The following is a 22,838-nucleotide window of genomic DNA, read 5'->3' on the forward strand; positions in this document are numbered from 1 at the left end:
AATGCATCTGCCAAGGCCCCCTGCCCATTTACATCGGGCTCTTGTATTCCTGAATGTTGTAGGAAAATATCAGTTAGCCGGGACCTATAGTCGCCTGGGCTTTCTCCTTGCCCTTGCTTACAGCAACGTATTGCTGTCCAGTTTGTTTTAGGAGACCACACTTTGGGAATGGCTTGATGCAGGCGCTTCCAAAGAGCCATACACCGGTCTCTGGATGCCGAATCTGGGCCAGTACTTTTTATGGTTGAGTGGCGTGCCTCAGCTGGCCAGTCTGCAGCAGCCAACCATTTTTCATAATAACTGGCAGGAGCTAACAATTTACACAGTTGGAGGAGATCTGTCTCAGAGGGTTCATAGGTTTCACAGATTAACAGAAACTCCTCAGCAAATTTGACAGAGTTTTCCTGTGGTTTGGGAAAACTTTTAACTATAGATAAAACTTCCGTACGAGTCCAGGGCTTATAATCCCATATGGACTCACTTTCTCCCATTTTAAGGACTCGTAAGGGTGCCACAACAGTTTGATCAGAGTCTCTCATTAACCTCCCATCAGGTTCTCTTTTCCAAGAAGAGATGTCAAGAGAATCTTTGCAGCCTGCTTTGGATTTCTTCTTCATAATATTTTGCAGAGCTGCGAGGCCAATGAGGGTATCTTCTTCACTTTTATTATCTGTAGTCACTGAAGATTTTTCCTTTTCTGATTTCTTATTTGCGCAGGAGTATGGTGGGGGTCGGGTTTGATCCGGATCATTGCACAGGACTGGGCAAAGGGGAGCGCTCCGACTAGTGGTGGGAGAGACTGCATCCAATTGAACTGTTAGTTTTTGGATAGAATTTTTTTGAGAGGTGAGTTTTGACTCAGTCCATCTATGATTTGCCTCTTCCCACCACTGCATGAAGCAGTCTACTTCTCCTCTCTCCAATTTGGTTTTTGGGAGGACGAGTTTGCTTTTTAAAGCGTCCACTCGATCCTTGTCCCAAGAACCTAACAGTGGCCACTGTAATTTGAGGTTCTCTAAAGCTAATTTGGACCATTTTTCAAGAAACCTACAAGAGTCCGGACCCCTCCTAAAATACATAAAATAAGCTGGAGTTCCCTTAGGGAACTGTTCTACCTTAGACTTCTGATTACCCATCCAGGAGGACTTCACACAGCACTCACACAAGAAGGAAATTCGGGCTCAGCAGAGCGGTACCTGGTCCAACACACAGAAAGGAGCCCACAGGCTACTGCCTCAACTGCCCTTGCTTTCACACCAGGAGTTATACCCAAGGCGTGGTGCGGCTGCAGCTGTGCAGATTCCACTTATTCAGACCGTGGGGACGGGGATCCCTTGGTCAGCCAGTCTCCGGACAGAGATGGCTCCCAGATTCACACACACACCACGGGGAAGACGGATAGACACAAAGACAAGACAGTCCTCAAACCGGTTAAAGCACAAAAATAATAATTACCTGAGACGTCTGATTCCAGAAGCTGGATCCAAAGACCCCTACCCGAACAAAGTGGGAACCAACAAGTTCAATGGCCTAGACTGCGCTGTGTACCTTTCTGTCTTGTGGAGGATCGCCTGGACTAAGCGTCCAGGCGCCGGCTGCCACGATCATCCTGCAAGGCAGTCAGGGATCACACAGCCTCAGTGAAGCCGCTTGCCATCTCGGTGGGACCTCCAAATTGTCAAAGTTTGACTCAGACTCACAATTTATCAGACCACTCTGTTTTATTAGCAAAGCTGCTCTGCTAATACATTTAGAAGTGAGCCCCCCGAGTGGGGCTTGCGTCTTTTAATTTATACAGTTTTTTGGAGAACAAGTTACAGAGAAGTTACAGACAAAAGAAGAAACAGATTTTAGTCACCAGCCTTCGAGATCCCTGAAACCAGTCACGTATCTTCAATTGCCTGCCACCCTTAACAATCTCCTTTAACAGCTTCCAGTTAACTTAACTAATTGCCCTTCACACCTTCCATTCTGATGCCTGCTTCTTAGACGTGCTGGCTCTATCTTAATTGCTTCTCCATTCAAAAGCTAACTGTCCCTACGTGTGCTCCCTCAGATACTTTGTAACATGTTTTGGCATGCCCTCTCATATACAATGTATCCAGCATGTCCCCTTATATAATGTTATACTTCCACACGCCTTATATATTATCCATCCAGTCACTGTGCAATGATTATGAGGATTATGCAGTGTGGCACAGGTATCCAGGAAAGGCTTTACATGACACCCTTTGATGATATAGAGATCAGATCCAGGGAATCCTGGGAACCCTATGCACTCCTATGGCCTCTGCCAGTGGGTACCCAAAGGACCCGGGGTCACACCCTCAACTCCCATTGAAGTCAGCCAGAGGTTAGTAACTCTCAGCACTTTGCTGTTTCAGGCCCGAATTTTGAACAGCAGCCAGGAAATATCAGAAACTTCACAAGAGAACCTAATCTTAGTTGATTTTTGAGCCCAAAGAATTTCAAATGAGGCTGGATCTGGAATGGGAAATTCTAGAGTGTAATCCAACCCCAAATGGAACTCCAAACCTTCTGGGGCTTCTTTGTCACCAGGTCCTTTCCTTTCATTTTCAGCCCTCGCCATAAAAATCTTCCTTGTCTGGATTTACATGAGGCTGTAAAGAGCTCTTTCTGACCAGAAAGGCTTCTCCATGAGATACACACACCAAACCTTGTCTTGTCTCTTTTTCTTTTTGGGTTTCTCAGAGCAAGTTTTCTTTTGAGTGGCAAATAGAAAAAAAAAATCCTTTAGACGTCCCCCAGTGATGCATTCGCACCATTAGCAGGCTGGGTTTCTGGTTAAGTTTTGTGCTGTTCCCAGGGGTAATACAGAGGGATTTATAACGAGAGCTGGTTGAACAATAGTAAGTCAATTTCACAAAACAAGTGGGATTTTTTTGTTTTCTTGATTTTTCAACATACAAATGAAAAGTGAAAACACAAAAATATTTTGCTTTTCAAAATAAAAAATGACCATTGTTCAATTCTTTGTTTTCCCCATTTCCTTCCCTTTATCCCTCATCCAAGGTGCTTTTTTTGCCCTCTTCCACTTTGTGATTGAAAAGGGGGGGGAAGGAGACAAACAGCAAAGTAACTGAAAAAAAAAATCAGCTTCAGTTTCAAAAAAGTAAACATTTTCTATTTGGGTTGGGGTTATTTTGTTTTGGGGTTTTTTTGTGTTTAAAAAAAAAAAAGAACCCTGAAAAATTTGAAAATGTTCCATGAAAATAAAAAGGCCATTTTTAATTGAACAAAAGTTGCAAATGAAATGGTGTGACCAGCTCAGCTTATAATGAATAATTTATCATTATTTTTTTCCCCAGATGATACATTTGGAGGGGGAAGGGAGGACTGTGACAATACATCTGAAGCCATCCTCTACCTGAAGCAGCATGTGTTCCCACCGTGCATAGTCCAGGGAATTCTCTGTGTTTCCTATAAAGCAGGAGGCAAAACAATAGTGTTACCTAGATTAGCAAGAAGAGTCATCCCAGGTATCTCCTTTGCAATCAGTCCTTCTAAAACTCCTGGTCTGCCAAGCTGTAACATACCTGGGCTTTCAAGGCGAAATGGGACTGTACCTATTGGGTTCTGGGAGAGTCACCCCGCTCCTGTCCTGAGGGGCTTAAAACAGCCCTGGGCGAAGGCTGTAGGAGGGAAAGAGATGAGAGGTTTTTCGCAGGAGTGGGTGGGTGAGATTCTGTGGCCTGCATTGTGCAGGAGGTCAGACTACATGATCATAATGGTCTCTTCTGACCTTGATATCTATGAATCTATGAAAGGGATTAACAACAGCTGGGCTGATGGGGAAAGCAGCCACAGCTGTAGCCAGGGTAATCAGGGCCCAACTGGCCCTTATAAGAGGGCCATGGGCCAGTAGGAGAAGGTCTTTCTCTCTAGTTTTGAAGGGAGCAGGGCCTGCCTGCAGAAAGGGTACTGGGAATGAGGGCAGGCTGGGGAAAGGCCAGAGGAGCAGGGAAGCTCTAGGCTGGCAACTCCCCAGGTTATCGGGCCTGGTCCAAGGCCCATAGGGGTACTGGGTTGCAGGGAAAGGCAGCAGACCCAAACCCCCTTGCCTGGGGTGACTGGCTCTTACACTGCAATCTGCCCCAGGGTGCAGGGGCTTGATGATGATGATGGGCAGTAGCCCAGACTGAGGCAAGGTGGGGATTAGAGGGCTGGGCGTTCCCCAGAGAAGGGAGACCCATAGAGACTGAGGGGATACTGCCAGGGCGCAGCACCCTGGGTAAAAAGGGCACCGGGGTCTGAGAGGGACACGGGCCTGCAGAGGGTGCTCTGTGCTGGAAAGAGCTAATTCCCAGATGGCCAGCAGGAGGCGCTGCAAGGGTGAGTCGTTGCGCCGTCACAGGGACCTGCGCCGACGTTCTTTGTTGGACCAACAGCAAGTGTCCTGTCTCAGAGGAGCAGCCGTGTCCGCCTGTATCCGCAAAAAGAAAAGGAGGACGTGTGGCACCTTAGAGACTAAGACATTTATTTGAGCGAAGCTTTCATGAGCTACAGCTCACTTCATCAGATGTTACGTACCCTGCTGGCATTTTTATTCAGCATCCGTCAACCCCCCAGGAGTGAGACGCTGAGCACTCCCAATTCCTCTTGACTTGAATGGGAGCTGAGGGTGCTGAGCACCTCACAAAACTGTTCAGCACATCAGAAGACTGGGTTTAATAGGAATACAAACTTTTCCTGCAGAATCAGAGATTCTGGACTTGATCCGAACTGGCTGTAAATCGGTGTAGCTTCACTGAAGTCAATGGAATTATACTGATTTACATCAGTGAGAATCGGGCCCTGTTTCTGAGTGTCCAGCTCTAACCTAGCCTTCTTTAATGTCGGCACAGTGTCGTGCTGGGGACTCTGTACAGCCGCAGCAAGGAGGGAAGATGCAGCTCAGTTTTTTAAATCTTTTTTGGAATATCAAACCCACTTGTCCATTGGGGGGTTCAACGTTCATGAGAAACCTATTGGGCTTAGGGTCTGTCCTGCTCCACAGAGCCTAGACAGGCACAGCTACGTCACTGCAGCTCTGCGGGCATAACGCCGTCGTGTAGACGCAGCCTGCGCTGACTGAAGGGTTTTAACATGGACGTCAATAGATTCATACCGCTGTAAAATGGGTGAAAGACATTATTAGGCCCACAATACCTAGATTCTCCCTAGGGCACCCACTTGGCCAACCTAGCTTTTATGGCTCAGGTTTCCTTACAGAAAGACAAACTCTGGGTTTTTTAATTGAATCCCCCTTGAAAGTAAACCTGGGGTTTAATTTTCAGAAAAAGTGCATTTGCAAAATCAGACTCTATATGTAACCCCAAAACCTTTCACTAACCTCCAGCTTCATGCGTATTGACCTTCCCAAAAAATAACCTAGCAAAGGTGTGGGGGAAACTGCTGTGAAATTTCCATTCAGCTGAAACCTTCCTGGCCTGCTTCTGCCCTGTTTGAATTGGCCTCAGTGGTTCACAGTTATCCAGAGGAAGGAAAAGTGTGGGCCTAGAAGCCCTATTTCAATTCCCCACTGTTCCCACATACGGCAACAGGAACGGCACAACACATGTCAATACGAAGCTGCATTTTCTGGCTTCCCTTCTATTCTCCATGGACCACGCTCCTCCTAACTAGCACTTTACCTTCAATGTACTGCAGCAGAGATGGGATCTCTACTCCCCACATCTCACCCACTGCTGCATGGATAGTTTGGTGCAGGGCCTTTAGTAACCGCAAGGCAGCACATCCGTGTCCTTCTCTTTCATAAGGGGATGAGGCTACTACCTGTCAATGAGAGAGAAAGAACAGGCTAAGTTTTGTCAGCACAATACCAGGTTGTTCCTGAGGGAGGGAATAGTTCAGAGACTCTCATTGTGGAGACCATCCAAGAGAGTTGTTGCTTCTACTGCAGGGCCTTCCTGAAGAAGAAAGTATTCTGGCTCATAGGAGGATGCAGAACAGTGTGTCTCAGGAGAGGCCGGAGAGAGAGAGACCCAATCATACACATTCCTCAGCCTAAGTCAAGCATCTAGCTACAAAACCAATTTGTAGAGTTAACTGTCCCATTCCACAGAAAACCTATTCTCATGGTCTACTCACCAGGAGTCGCGCCAGCAGCCCCTGGGGTGTAGGGAGTTGCACTAGGGAAAGAAACAGAATAGCGTTAATTATGCCAGGCTTTGCAGAGAGTCCTGCTGATGTTCTTCACCTATCCATTTCCAACATGCCCACCAATGTTGAATACAGCTGATAATAATTTGCATTTCCATACTGCTTTCAGTCTGAGCATCTCAAAATGCTCTACAAACATGTATGAATTCCACCTCACAGCACCTCTGTGAGGTTGGCATGAATTACTCCTTCATTTCACAAGTGGGGAAGCTGAGAGAGAAAGATCAAGTGATTTCCCCAAGGTCACATCAGAATTTTGGTGGCGAGCTGGGAACAGAACCCACATTTCCTAGCTCCCTCCCATGGCCGGGTTGTAATCACAAGACCATCCCTCATTCATTCTGGCCTCCTGATTGCAGATGAGAGAACTGGAGCAGACTGAACCTGTTCATTTCATAGTGCCTGGAGAGAAGAAATGAAAGAGTTTCTGTTATAAACCCCGTCCACTGTAGTCGAGGCAAGCAGCTGCTTCTCCTTCCTGCTGCCTTTTCTCAGCCAGTTCCCTCAGGCATCTGCAGAGAGGCTTCAAAGTACCCGTGTACTGAGCTGGTACCACAGACCCCAGCAGCCTTGGCCATAACACCTGCAGAGAAGAGCGAGACTGTTCAGTACGGAGCTATTTCCGTTCCCCCACCTCCAGTATCCTGCTGCCTGAATCCTTCCCTGTCACCTAGCTTCTCCTTCGATTCCTCACGGACCCTTCCCTAACCTATCACCTCATCTCTCTCTCCCCATTATCTCACTCTACCTGTCCGGTGCCCCCTCACTCTGTCTTTTAAAGACACTATCTTGTTTGGTGAGCAACTGGGCTCTCACCCAGAGATGAATCCTCTTTCCCAGCATTAGAGCATTACGGAGATATTTAGATAGTACCATAAGCTTACCCAGAACTTGTTAGACCTATATAAGGCACAGTCCCAACCCCAATATCTGTTCAAATCCAGGATCACCAACTCTACATTTCAGAAGTATTCATGGGGGATCTAAGGGGAAGTTGCACTCAGACAGTGGAAAGAATTAAGAGACGATCTCTGCAACATGATTCCTTCCAGTTAAGTTGCTTTATATCTTTTCTCTAATGTGAACCGCTTACTCCATCATGAAGGGGTCACATCATCCCTGACATGAACTTGACATGCTGATCCTCCATTATGCTGACTGTGCAGAAAGCTTCCTTGTGGAGGGGTACAAGGAACGTAAGGAAGAACATCCCTATTTCAAGAAGCAGTAGCAAGAGGTCACTTACTTGGGTCATTCCATTGACTGAGGTGTCCAGACATTGCAGGATGTCAATGCACAGGGTTTGGACCGTGCTTTCTTCCTGAACATCCTGGGTGAGAAGTGTTGTACCCTGCTGTGAGATAGCTACATAGAACTTATTCGCTCGGAGTAAGACACGGGCAATAGAACCAGTGGCCTTCTCTTACAAAGCCATCTTGAGCATTGACCTCTGCCTGCTTTTATACTGCACTGGAAGTGCACAAACGTCTGAAGGGAAGAGAATGACAGAAACTCCGAACCGGTGGGTCAGATCCCAGGCTTAGGAAAACCCTAAAATGAAGGGAATGATTCACTGGACACAGAAGAGTTCCCCCAACAGTGATCAATTTCTTAACATTTGAAAAACTGTTTCATCTTTTGATCTCTGAGGAAAAACATTCCGCTTCTGCCCAGGGGAAATAAATATGCAGAACCAGGGGGATCCAATCTCTTTGTTCTGATGCCCCAACCAGCTTGGTCATTCTGTGTGTAGTGAGTGTGATTCTATCAATGGGCCTATGATGAGAAAAAGCAGCCTTCTTTAAGGTGTGTGTGTGTGTGTGTGTGTGTGTGTGTGTGTGTGTGTGTTTGCCACAAGCTCCAACGTTGTAGAAAAGGGGCCAGGCAGAGCTAAGATCTTCCACAGCTTACTGTCAAGTTGAACTGTTTACGTTCATACATATCATGGATTCAGTCTTGGAGCACAAAGTGTCTGGAGCCCGGGGCTGTGTCCATGGATAGAAATACGGATTGAAGATATATTTAAACTCGTCCATGTAGAGTAGAGCATGTAGTGAGTGAAAGATGCAGCAAGCTTTTCCAGGCTCCTGAGACAGTCTGTGATGCAGCCTGCATAACCTGAGTGTTTTGCTGATCGTTTAGGTCTGCTTTGACAGCCGCAGAACGGGGCATTGTTCTGTTTTCTGGAGAGTCTATTTAAAACAAAAAGACGTGCTTCCTTGTACAAGAACATGGCACTGAAAAATGGTGTTTTCTGACTGTTCAATGACGCGTCAGAGGTTGGAGCCGCACAGATAACTCTGTTGGATGGAAATACCCAGTGTGAGATTCTGGTCTCTGTTACACTAGTATAAACCCAGAGTAACACCACTCAAGTCAGTGGAGTTACCCTGACTTTACGCCAATATAACGGATCCGACTCTGGCTCTGTTCAGTCAGTCCAGCTGTCCTGGGGTCAAAACTCCCACTGAAGTCAAGGGGAGCAATCAGCAGGCAAGAATGGTAGGACCGAGTCCTAAGTGTTAAGAACTCTCCTTACCAGTTTGCTGGTGGACACACTGAACTCGCTGAAAACATATGCTACCAGATCCCATGCTGCACAATTCTCCACCCTTCCTAAACGGAGCAGCGTCCTGATGAAATGAAGAGCTGCCTTCCTCACCTGCAAGGGTAGAGATTACACATAGGACTTCTTGTTAGCCTTTCTGCCTGAAATAGGAGCTAGGATATGATATGAGAGTCCTTATGCTTTTGATTTTGTCTCCTTGGATTAGAAACATGGATACATTTAACACTGGCAGGAGAATGACATGCCTTCTCTTTTCTGCAGTCTCTCATCTGGATCTGAATGAAAGTTCCACCCAGAAATCCATTCATCCCATAACACTGAAAAAATTGAAATAGTTCACTGTTCTACACACAATCTTACCACAGCATTCTGATCACTGAGAGTGGATTTCGCTGCCTTCACAATCAGAAGCTTTTTAACTCTTGTCTCAGGCACTGAAAGTTAAGGAGAGGTGTACAGTCGTTCCTTGTTCCACACACACTCACTTTCCACATTGGAATTAATCCTGGATTTCAAAGGGCCCTAGTTAAGAATAGTACCAAGCGTCTCTCCTCTACAGAATCAGTGGGGAAAACATAGGACCTGATTCTGGTCTCAGTTGCACCAGTGTAAATCTAAAGTAATTTCATTTCTCTAAATAGTGCCATCCTACTACCATGATGGAAATATTATAAAGGAGTTTGATAGACTGAGGTGACTGAAGTTAATCTGTGTTTACACCGGCATAACAGGACTCAGAATCTAGTCTAGAGTGTATAATACTTAGGATTCTCGAGTCAGGAGTACTATTCTATTTTTATCTGATTATTGTTAACATGCATTAGCACCAAGTTGACTTCTGTATTTGAAGTTGAAAAAGACCTTGACAAATATCTTGGGCTACATTCAGCACTTAGTTGAACCTGTTGATTTCCATGTGTGGCCACCTGGGAGTAACTTAGGGCCGCATTTGGTCCCTTAGTGGATCCCCAAACCACTGGTGACCGTGTGTTCTGGAGCCTCTGTGCCCCGGCTGCAGAGGTGATGAGTCTGTTGCAGCCCTGCCGTGCCTACAAAGCCTTGGTTCTTTAGCTCAGTCTCCAGTAGCTCAAGCTTTTAGCTCTGGATGTCCTCAACTCAACCCTCAGCATGTCGGCCAAGAGGGCAGCTGGCACAGCTGCTCCTTTGTTACTTACAGTCCGCCCCAACAATAGCTCTCAGGAGATCTAAAGACGCCACACGAACGGCCTCATGCTCAATCTCCAGCTGCTCGTGTAGAAATGCCAGCAGATCATCAGGAGAAGAACGGGCTGCAAGGGAAGAAATCACATCCTCACTGTCTGCAGAACTCTTCTTCTTACCGTACCTCACAAAGGTAAGGAAGTTACAAAGAAACCACTGTGTCACTCAGAGTCTCTTCCCCTTACCTAGCAGAAGTACACAATGGAAGAGCTCTTTGTGGTTTTCGATGCTGAGCTGCTTAGCTGGAGAACAGATCTGTGGGAAGAAGGGAAATGGTCAAAGAAAAACTGATCAGAAGCAACTGAAAAGAAAAATGTTCAATTAATTTCTAAGCTTCCACTTCCTGCTTGTCCAGCTAGAGGCCTGAACCCCAGGGAGATGGTCCTGCATGCACAGCGAGACTCAAAGACAATGACCAATACATTAGATAAGAGAAGCTGAAGTGTTTTGAGCAGCAGAGCTGACCTAATCAAGACACAGCCACAGTTTTGACTTTACAACTCTGACTCCCCCTGGTAATCGGCTTATGGTGAAATTGCTTTACAAACTGAGCTGGATAGTAGCTAAGAAAATGAGACCGCTCCCTGCTTACTCTTGAGCCTGCAGAAATCAGTAAGGCATGAGGAGGTCCCCAGGCTCTGCACGATCATTCCATCCATTTTTTAGTGTTAATATGCTTCAGATCTGCTGTGCCTAAGCTCAAGGGATCCAAGTAAAACCACCCCTCACCTGGTTGTGCAGAGCACTGCAGATGGCTTGAAACTTCCCTTTAGGTAGAGGGATCTTATATTCACCAGAGACCTCCAAGAGCTGGCTCAGACTCTGCAACAGAGGGCGAAAGTCAGATGGTGGGCACACAAAGGAGCCATATGTCGTGACTGAAGCAGATTCAGGGGATTCCTAGATTCCAAGGCCGGACCGGATTCTTGCCATCATCTAGTCTGACCTCCGGTTGGTATGACACAGGCCATAGACCTTGCCCAGAATAATTCCCAGAGCAGAGCTTTTAGAAAAACATACCAATCCTGATTGAAAAATCGTCAGAATCCGCCTCGGCCCTTGGTAAATGACTCTAATGGTTAATTATCTCACCTTTAAAAATGTACGCCGTATTTCCAGTCTGAAAGTGTCTAGCTTCAGTTTCTAGCCATTGGATCAAGTGACACCTTTCTCTGCTAGACGGAAGAGCCCATTATATAATAGGAGTCCCTCATGTAAGATATTATAGACTGTAATTAAGTCACGCTGTCACAGGATAGGTCCACCCCATCAGGGTGGTATCAGGTTGAGGAGGAATTGAAGTAGATCTGGAGTGGCCCAACTGGCCTAGTCTCCCTAGCCACCACAGCAGTCCGGGTTCCTAGGGCAGCATCGCATAATGGTCGGGATCAGTGCAGCAGCCCTTGGGTGAGGGTCCGCGGCCCAACAGCCTGAGTCACTTGGGCTGCCCTTCTAGGGATGGCAGTGCGGCCTAGTGGCCAAAGTCAATAGACCCACCCTTGGCTGCAGGCCAATGCGGCCTAGTGGCCAGAGTCGACAGAACCACCTTTTGCGGCAGGGAAGTGTTGCCTAGTGGTGAGCCCTTCTCCACTGGGTCCTACCTATTCCACAGGGTCCCAGCCCAGGGCGCAGGGGTATCTGCCACCAACTCAGCGGGGATCCTTCCAAAGCATGCTGAGTCAAGCCCGCTACCTCAACTGGATCAATGCTTCGTTCACCTAGGCTGCTTCCCACCTGTTCTTCCGCAGCTGGGAGTCTCAGGGATTCTGGGGTCTCTCCTCCATCTCTGGCACTGGGTGGCTGGGGGTCAGCTGCAGCCATAGTCCGGCTGGCCTCTGAATCCTGGAGCACTGGCAGTCTCTCTGCAGGAGCCTGCAATGCGCCTCTGCTCCCTTCGGCAGCCATCCCAGCCTGAGCTGAGCGGCTCTCTTTTGTATCCTGGGTCCAGCTGAAGCATGCCGAGCAGAGATGAGGGGGCATGGCCTCCTCGGCCCACAAAGCATGATTAACCCCTGCTGAACCAATGTGGGGTAGGTAAACCCCATCACACACCCTTTTACTTTCTGTGTATTAAACTAAATAGATTTACTTCCTTGATTCTCCCTCTGTAAGGCATATTTTCTAATCCTTTCATCACTGTGAGCCCTTCTGTCAATTTATCAACACCCTTTTTGAATTGTGGGCACTAGAACTGGACACAGGATTCCAACAGTCGTCAGACAAGTGCCAGATTTAGAGGTAAAATAACCACTGTGCTCCTCCTTGAGATTCCCCTTTTTATGCATCCCAGCTTTAGCTTTTTGGCCACAGCATGAGTTCATGTTCAGTGCTGGAAATGGCCCACCTGTTGATCACTTTAGATAAGCTATTACCAGCAGGACAGTGGGGTGGGAGGAGGTATTGTTTCATATTCTCTGTGTGTATATAAAGTCTGCTGCAGTTTCCACGGTACACATCTGATGAAGTGAGCTGTGGCTCACGAAAGCTCATGCTCAAATAAATTGGTTAGTCTCTAAGGTGCCACAAGTACTCCTTTTCTTTTTGCGAATACAGACTAACACGGCTGTTCCTCTGAATCCCCCATCATGTATGTGTGGCCTAAATCCCTTGTACCTAGATGCACACATTTACATTCAGCCGTATTTAAAGGCATATTGTTTCTTTGCGCCCAGTTTGCTAAGTGATCTAGATCACTCTGAATCTGTGAGCTGTCCTCTCCATTATTTACCACTCCCCCATTTTTATCTCATCTGCCAACTTTATCAGTGATGATTTTATGTCCTCTGCCAGGTTATTGATTAAAAAAAAGGGGAAAATTTAATTCCTTCCTGCATCTAACACACTTTTCTCCTTTGCTGCTTGAAGCTTCCAGAATGTCTCGGATGCCATCTACATATTTTACTATGTTTACACAGTTGTGTAGTGCCCTGATGCTATCAAACAAGTCCATGATGCATTGGTTCCCTCCAAATCATGGGTATTTCAACCCCCAAAGTGACCACATATTCTGTACTAGAAAGCTTCAACCAACATAGACAGTGAGTAAATATCACTACCAAGAAGTTATAGCTGTCTCATGACTTCATTTACAACTGTGTAGCCCCACTGAAGACAGAATAGGGCCCCTTACTTCTCGCTCATGTGGTACTGAGGGTGGATGAAATAGAGAGACAAGGTGAGTGAGACAATATCTTCAATTAGATTATCACACCCACCTTGTCGCTCCAATATCTTGGACCAACATGGATACAACAGCACTGCATAGAATGGTAGATGAAACAGACAGGCAATGATTTTATATCTATCTAGTTATGCAATGCAAAGCAATGACCCTCAAGCCTCCTTATTATTAATTTTCAACCGTTGACAGTTGGCTTGGTACCGACCAGAGACAACATATGGTAGCCCCTGCTCTGAGGAGCTTATGATCTAAAAGAGAGACACAGAATTGACAGGATGTTTTGTGAAATCACAAGGAGGGAGTATCTTGTTGTGCAAGTGTTTTTTTTTTATCTCCTTCTCCTCCTCCCCAGGAAACAGAGGATGCTTTTCATCAGAGGCAGTTCCCTACAAATCTTGTTGCCTGGGTCACCATGTGTATAAACCCAGAACTTGTGTGCATACTTATTATCTAACAAGTCACTATCTAGACCAGGAAACCCCACTGGCAGCAAATTCCTCCTGCAGTTCACACATGCACACACAGAGACAGTTACCTTCATGAGCGGCACCTCACCTTGGAGACGTGCAAAACATCCATTTCCTCCTTATATTGCTCAAGGAGCCATGAGATCTCTTTAATTATCGGATTTTGCGGCTCCTTTTTGTGTAGCAGGATGCTCATCATGGGACCAAGGGCTTTGATGATGGCCTGCTTGAGTTGCATAGATGAGACACAGAATGTATGTTCCTACGAATTCATTCAATAACTTCCAATAGGCACACCTTTTCTACTTCTAATGAGTGCAATTTCCCTTGTTCCACTGTCGGAACGGTCCTATCCCAATATTTCCTGGTAAAGAACCAGGACTCGTAGGGTTGGTGTCAGGATTATATTCTAATGCAGCTCACAACTAGATCAGGTAAAATATTTCCCCAGATTAGTGTGCATTCGAGGCCAACTCGTCCCTGCTGTAACTCCACTGGGGCTGAATGGACTTATACCAGGAATTAATTTAGCCCACTCTCCCGGGTTCATCTGCACATTAGGTGCACAAAACTAGAATCCATGTACACTGGGTACAGACCGAATTTCCATGATGTGGTGACATTATAAACGTATGGGTTTTCGATGTTTTACATGACAATCTGTTCCATCCAAAAGGACCTACCATTAAATGCCATCATCACAAAGAGTGCCAGACGCACAGAATGTAACATCACAATTTCCGCTAAAGGTTTAGAAAGCCAGCAATTCTCACCTCCAGCTCCTCACAGATCGGCCAGTTGCTGGTCACATGACAATATAAGGGAAGAATTGTATTGCAGAATTGTGATTCACCCATTCTGGGGAATGGGCACTTTCCCCAGTTCGTAAAATATCCATTTACAGCCCTTGAGCATTTTTCCAGAACTGCACGGAAGGAGAGAAGACAGGCAATGTGGAAAGGACATAGTAGTAATGAGAAGTTGCTTTCTCAGAGAAGACACCCAGGCCTATCGTTTACTCCCATTCCATGGCAGCTACTGCTCAGTTCAGGACTAGATGCTGAAATCCCATATCAATTTGGAGCTATTTCTCTTTCCCCCATTCCATTTCTTGTTTCTTAACAGGCTTTTTTCTTTATACATCTCTCCATCTTTTTTCAATTACCATCATTTGAAGACTTGCGTCCTCTGCAGTTATTATTTATTCAACCCGAACGCTGTATGATTTCATCTTGAGTTACAGTTTGTCTGAAAGATGTTCAGTGCCCCTAACTGCCACTGGCTTTCCTGGGATTTGAAGGTAGTGGGGAGCACTTTGCCCTAAAAGTAGGTGTATCTAGTGTCCTTGCTAAAACGAATTAGGGTCCAATCCTGTTCTCCATGAAGTGGATGGCAAAATTCCCATTTCCCTCAAGGGCACAGGATTAACCCCTTACTGAGCATCACCTGAAAAGCAAAGGAAGAGAGAAGTGGAGAAGAAGAGAAGACAGAGAAAGAGGGTGAAAGGAGATGATGATGATGATGAAGAAACTAAGGAGAGAGAATGGGTGGAGGAGTGGGAAACAGGGGATTTTTAAATGTACAGTAATGAAATCTGCTCCCTTCACCTCCTCCCCCAGGAGCCTCCTGGCAGAGGGGCAGCTTCAGCCTTTGTGTCTGTTTATTTTAAACAATATGCGTGAGTCAAAAAGGGCCTGAACTTACAAATGTTCAGCAGCTCCTGCAAAGTAAGGAGCACTCTGAACTTCACTGGGTGCCACGGGGGCCAAGGAATGCAGCACCTGGTGCAATCCAGGGAAGGGAGCACAGTTCAGGGCCTGTTTGCAAACCTGGTCAGTCACTTAAATCTGTACCAAGACCCCCTAAATATCCATTTGGGGCACCTACAGGAAGTGCTGCCACTTACCACCGCAAAATGCTTGTCTCATCCTGCTGTCCTTGACTAACTCCAGCATGGAGATCATGACGTTCAGGATCATTCCCACAAAAGGGATACACTCAAGAGCTGCAGAGAAAGGCCAGAAGAGAAGGAAGACAGACAATCAGCTGCTCTCTGCCTTCTGACAACACACTTAGAAACACTGTGGGGCAGGATGCTATGGGTTCCGAGGCCATTGGCGCTGCGTAAGCAGAGCAGAATGGCTTTAAAGCAGCCATTGAAAGCCAGTGGGGGGTTCACCCTAAAGAGGGGAATCCTCCACAAGTGTACAGCTGGGCCCAATGCCCAACTCACTCCCAGAGTAAGGGGAGAGAGCACTGGGGCGGGATGGGAAGTGGGGTGGAGAAGAACTCCACTAGACCTGATCTTCCACTCATTCCCATCCTTAAGGTACTTCACTCAGGGGCATAAGTTAGAGCTTGCACCTCCGGCTGGATGGCTCATGGTCTGGAGGCCAGAACTAGCAACAGCAGTTAATGTTGTGTTTCTACACGCACACACACACACACACACACACACACACACTCAAACAGAGCTCTGTTTAGCAGTAACATTTTTAGGTAGAGAGACAATCCCCTGTCCTTAAATGAAAAACAATAACCTTGAAAGAAAAGAGGGAAATGACCGTACCATAGGCGGATGACAGGTTGCCCAACGTAATGAAAATAAACTCTTCAGGCAGCTCCAGACGATACAGCAGCTCGCACATGACATCACTGAAATAGCAGCGTGCCAGAGTCACTAAGGTGTTGCTAGCTGCCACTTTTAGTTCATTTGTTGCTTCCTAAAAACAAAAACCAAAAGAGAGAGACTGAGGTGACTGAAGCCGGTTGCACTAGCCAGAGTTCTTTACATGAGTCAAGTCCTTATTTCTGTGCACAAGTTGTGAATGAACCAACCCAACTTTCTGAGGGTAGAGTCATTCGTCATAAATATTCCTCGAGTCACTTGGCTAAACAGTTTTCGGCCTTTGAGTTGCTTGCAAGCTGCTTCGTTAGCCTATTCACTGTTAGCTACTTGTGGTGGGTGACTGGTCGCCACAGTCACATGATATTTTCCCTGCCCTTCCCTGAGGCGGTAAGTGAGACACAGACTGGGCAGCTTCAAGATATTCCGAGAGCTTTCCTGGAATAAACTGTCCCCAAAAAGGAGGCTGACTTCCTTTGGAACAAGAGAGGGATTTTTCCAGCAGGGGTTTTCCTGCTGGCAAACTATATTCTAAATCCAATGCTGCTTCTTTTGGAGATAGCTCAGATTCTGTCTGTCTTGGGGCTTTATACTGCCACTTATCACTGCAGTATCAGAGTGCCTTCCACATAAAATCAGTATCAATAATGAAATCCCGAGTAGACTTCGGGAAAGACTTGCTCCTTAAGACACCATAGGCCTGTCTCTGGGTCTGAGATCATGTGTCTCAGGTCCTGATCCTGCAAAGCACTTAAGCACATGTGTAACTGTCAGCATGTGAGTTGTCCCATCTTATGCATGTGCACAAGTGCTGTCTAGGACCTGGGCTTTGGTCTGGAGGAAGGTGTGGACCTCTAACAGAAGAATACATTTTCATTTTAGTATATAGTTTATCCCCCAAAAAGAGAGTTTGAATGAGTTAAAGCTTTGGATCCTTTGACTGGTATCTCGGGAGAACTAACTTACCTGAGTCTCTCTCATGTGGTTGGAGGCTAGTGTTATTATTTTCTCCAGAAGCCTTCTCTCCAGGCCCTGGGTGTCCTGCTGTAAGACTTTCTCCAGGGCACAGTAAATGTCTACTCTGCTTTGCTGGGGATAAAACATAAAGGAGAAGAATTGGGAAAAGTTTTTCTTGACGAGCAGACAGTAATTTGGCTAATAAGCCCCTGCCCTAATTGGGGGCTTAATTGGCGTAAAACGTGCCCTGCCCTCCACACGCACTGCATTCAGCAGCGCTTCAGAAGCAGCCGAGCAAGTGACATTGTTTAATCTTCCTGGAGAGACAAGAGCCAGAGGAAGCGCCCTGCACTGCCCCCTTCTCCAGTTTCATTTATTCAGCACAAACAATAAAAATGAGCATCTTGCCCTTGCTCTAGCCGCTCCAGGCAGAATTTGCAAATGTGGAATAGAAAATACCCAACTCCTGCAGTGAGTCCTCAGCAGCTCCCAGGGGCAATGAGCTCAGCCGTGAGGTCCACACGGACAGTAGCACGCGCGAAGGTGTCTTTTATGTGGCCCATCAGTGTAGAACTTCACAGATGAGACTAACTATGGAGGAGTTGTAGGATCAGTTGGGACCGAGAAAAAATAAAGCGGGACACAGAGAAATGAAAAGCCTGAGGCGAGAACAAGATTCATTTCAGAAAACTGCAAACTAGCACCTCTGGAGAGGACATAGAAGTAACTGACATAGTGGGAGGGAGAAAAGTGGGAAGCAACAAGTGCCCTGGGGGTGACAGTGGGAAACAAAGTCAACAGGTATATGCAAGGTGTGATGGCTACCACAAAGAGCCAGGTGGGTTGGGTCTTTTACACACAGGGCTCATGGCACAAAGCAGGAAGACAACAGTTCCTGTCTGTTCAGCTGAGCTGTGACTGCATCTGGAGGAGTGCCTTTTCTAGCACCACATTCCCAGAGAGATCAACAAATGGGAAGTCATTCCTGGGAGAGCAAAAAAGAATGCAGGGGGCTGGCAGAAGTGACTTCTGGATAGAGCCTTGCAACCTGACCCAAATCCGAGGGGACCGGACCACAGGCATCCAGGTCAGGTTGGGTGAGAAAACAACTGGACCCTCTTGGGGTGGGGTCAGGTCGGCTCTCCTCCTTTAGCCCCTGGGATCGGCACAACCGTGACTGCGTGTTCCTGCCAGCCACCACCTCCTTCCTGCGTTGCTCGCGCTGTGGAGCGAGGATGCCGAGGAGTCACAGCATCGTCCTCTCTCTCTGCAGCACAGACCCAGCGCAGCAGGGGCCGTGTCAGAGGATGGAGCCATTGCTGCTCACAGTGGCCGCTGCACCAGCCCCAGGAGCAGGATGCAGCGGCAGGATCCGGTCTGGGGGGAAGGGTTGGGACCAGGATGAAAAATGATTCAGCCTCTCAGGGTGAGGTGAGTGGGCCAGGGGCCAGTTCAGGTTGGGCCCGAGCAGACCCCTACTTCTGCAGACAGACGGAAAGAGCTGTCTGTGTCCGATGCGGCCAAGGGATGACTCGGAGGGAGAGAGGATAATACCATACAACTACCTGGAGGGTGTGAACACCAAGGAGGGAGAGGAATTTTTTAGGATAATACATTTCGGTAAAAGTAGGAGTAATGGGAGTAAGCTAAAAAAGGACATTCAATTTAGACTTTGCTAACAGGAAAAATGCCCCAACTGTGAGACAGGGCTATTAGGTTATGACATAGTCTTCCTAGGAAAGAGGCGGAAGTTCAGTCCTTAGGGGCTTTTCAAATTAGTTTGGCCAAAACAGTGGAAAATGGCTGCTGGGAATGCTCCTGCATTAGCAGGGAAATGGACTGGATGATCCAATAGGTCTTTTCCATCTCGGTCTCCTGTGAGTCTCGACATCTGTGTGACCTGCATGCCAAGGTCATAACCCACTTTGGAATGTTCAAAGCCAATCAGATCTCTGAATGGGAGAGGTTAGGGGTCGGACGGGGTCTGCATCAGATCTCTTGATTGGCTAAACGTTCCAGTGGTTCTGCTTTAAAAGGCATGCTTCTGCAAAGTGCAATCATAACAGACAGCTCCGCTGGGGAGAAGCACCTTCCATTCATTTTTAAATGTAAGGAGGATTTTTTTAATTGAAAATTGTCACTGAGAACTTATCAATACATAAGCACTACATAATTCAAGTAATTAATCAAATGAATTAACATAATTAATCACTCTCCTTACAGTGAGTATGATAACTCCCATTTTTTCATGTTCTGTGTGTATATAAATCTCCTCACTGTATTTTCCACTGAATGCATCCAATGAAGTGAGCTGTAGCTCACGAAAGCTTATGCTCAAATAAATTGGTTAGTCTCTAAGGTGCCACAAGTCCTCCTTTTCTTTTTATAATTAATCAAGTAATTCAAATAATTAAAGGAGTCGGAGGCCAAGACAAGCAGTTCAGTTGGCCTCCTAGTACTTTAATGGAAACTAAAATGCCTTCTGTGTTGGCCCTTAATAGAGAAATGGACTTTGTCGGATGCAAGTGTTAATCAATGTAAAAAAGGGGTCTGAATATTCCTCCTGGGGGAATTCTGCACTACTGCACATGTGCATAATTAATGAGCCCTGCATATTTTTATTTTTTTGCACAGTAAAAAGCTTCTGCTGAAATGCACCTGCCGTTCCATCTCTTGCCCACCAAAGGGTGCTGTGGCAATAGAACAAAGCAGCAACTCCCTATCAGCGAAGGAAGAGAGAGAGCCTGTCTTCTTCACAGCAGGCCAGGTCAGCAGACAGGGGCTATGGGGAGACAGACAGTGTGGGATGCTGGGATGGGGTCAGTCGGGGCTCATAAGGGCTAGTGGGGGAGGACAGACTGGGGCAGGGGCTGAATGGGAGTGGAGGCACAGAGTTAGAGGAGGAGGGAGGTTCAGGGCCCCATAGTGATGGGGGAGGAGGTGCAGAGCTACATAAGGACAGGGGGTGGTTGGCTGGGGGTACAGAGACACATGGGGACAGGGGGAGGGGGTACAGGGACACATTGTTAGGATATAGATGTTCAGGCCTGTCTGTAAAGGCCTATAATCTAAGCATTTAGGTGTATTCTTATCACTTGGCTAGTTATAGAGGTATAAAAGAAAGAATCAAAATCACTGTCTGCCAGTGTAAGGTCTTTCTCTTACTGTGACAGTCTGAGGCCCTGTGCTTAGGCTAAGGCTTTTGGCTAAGCAGCAGAGGCAGCCATAAGCTGGGAAATGACAGGTCACCTCCTCACATTCCCAACTAGTCACATTGAAATAAGGTGCTATTGGGCTGTTAGGAACACAATCCTGTCCTGATAATGCCTATCGCCTCCAGAGAAAGGGAAGGGCCTGGAAGATGTAAAAGGAAACTTAGTTTGATAGCATCCTGTCTGGCAAGAACTCACTTATCACTAGCTGGGATGTGAAATCCTCATTTCTGTGTTTGTTCTATCACAGTAGTCCCCATTTCCCCATTGTTTGTCTGTATAATCTCTGTCTGGTTCTGTGATTGTTTCTCTCTGCTGTATTATTAATTTTGCTGGGTGTAAACTAATTAAGGTGGTGGGATATAATTGGTTAAATAATCCTGTTACAATATGTTAGGATTGGTTTGTTAAATTTCAGGAAAATGATTGGTTAAGGTATAGCTAAGCAAAACTCGAGTTTTACTATGTAGTCTGCAGTCAATCAGGAAGTGAGGGGGTGGGTGTGTGGGTGGGGGAAATGGGAACAGGGAATGGGGGTGGGGAAATTGGAATCATGTTTGGCTAAGGGCAGGAATGGGAACAGGGACACAGGTATAAGGCTCTGTGGTGTCAGAGCTGGGAAGGGGGACACTAAGGAAGGAAACTGGAATCATGCTTGCTGGAAGTTCACCCAATAAACATCGAATTGTTTGCACCTTTGGACTTCGGGTATTGTTGCTCTCTGTTCATGCGAGAAGGACCAGGGAAGTAAGTGGGTGAAGGAATAAGCCCCCTAACACACATGGGGATAGGGGGAGTGGGTTTCTGAGTGGGGGTGGAGGGACACATGTGAACAGGGGGTGCAAGGACCCATGGGTGTGCAGGAACACATGGAGACAGGGGCAGATGTGCCTTACTGAATGGGAGAGGTTAGGGGTCAGACAGGGTCTGCATGGGGGGAGCTGCCTAACAATTCCTCCCCGCCCCTCCCAAAAAAACTGTTCCATACTTTTCCCACCCATACCCAGCAACGCTCCAAGTTCACACCCAGGCTCCTTCCCAGCAATTTACTTCCCTCTCCCTCAGCTCCTCCATTACCATTGACTCTACCAAGCCTTTGCACTGCGCCTAAGGGGTGCAAGAAATATGGTTCTTGTATTGAGTTTAAATGAATTATTACTCAGAGTTCTCTATTAACATGCATAGTAAGGAATTGGTTTGTCAAAAAACATTTCCTGAATCCTTTTTGTTGTCTGTATTCATACAGACATACTTGCTGACAGGTATTTTGAAATAAATAACCAAAAATAATGTTAACGGGTGTAATTATATTGTATTATTTTGACAAACAAAATATTCAGAATTTTGCAACACTTCTAAAATATTGTACGCATCATTTTTATTTTTTTGTTGCAGAATTCCCCCAGTAGAAACTATATAGATAAGGGTCCCTTCAATGCTATAATCTCAATAATATGTCATCATAATAAAGGAGTGTTGGCTAGGATTTAGAGCAGGGAGTCAGTTCACCTGGGTTTTATTCACATTCTTTGACTAACTTGCTAAGTGGTGTTGAGCAAATTACTTAATTCCCTGTGACACAAGTCATCCGTAAATGGGGATAATGCTTCCCATTCTCACAAGGGTGCTATGAGTCTTAATTCATTAGTATTAGGGAAGAGCTTTGAGATTTTTGGATGAAGATGCTAAAGAAGGGCAAAGTATTATTAGAAGAGATTACTGCTAGTCCGATCGTGTACTTTTACTGTCTACAGCCCATGTACTCCACTGTGTGTAAAGGGACAATGCTCTCTTTATAGAGCATTATATCATCCTGATCTGTAAGAACAGCATTTTGCATGATGAATTTACGCCTGAGGACAGAAGGGCGAATACTGATTCTACTGATGGTGTGCCAGGCCAAGTTCTACACTGAATTACCCCCATGCAGTCCCCTGTACCCCCATGAAGTCAGGCAGAATTTGGTGTGGACACCTGGAAAGCGGATGTAATTTCATGAAACTGCCCTACCTCATCCTTTTGCAGTTTCTCGAGCAGAACTGTCAGAACGATAGCCAGCTTGGTCTCGGCTATAAAGGCAATCCTGAGGGTAATTTTGCCCTTATCTTGGTCATCCGTATATGCCAGGAGGGAAACAACCTCATTATAAACACCTGAAATTAAATATAAGGATTCGGCTGGTTACCACTGATAGTAGAAATTGGTGCTGGCCTCTTTAATTCACTATCCAGTAAAGATGCTGCAGGAGCCCAAACACTGTGAGAAGTAGACCTGGGAATCCTGGAAATCCTCTTCCTTCCTCCTCATGACCAGGTTTGTTTGCTGAACTACCCAGTGTGCCTGGGGGGAAATCATAATGAAGCAAATTTGCTCCTTTCAAGTAGATCCCCACGGAAAATAATCTTCCTTTCCCTCTTTACTG

Source organism: Caretta caretta, chromosome 4 (assembly GCF_965140235.1).
Source record: "Caretta caretta isolate rCarCar2 chromosome 4, rCarCar1.hap1, whole genome shotgun sequence".
In the NCBI taxonomy this organism is placed as follows: Eukaryota; Metazoa; Chordata; order Testudines; family Cheloniidae; genus Caretta; species Caretta caretta.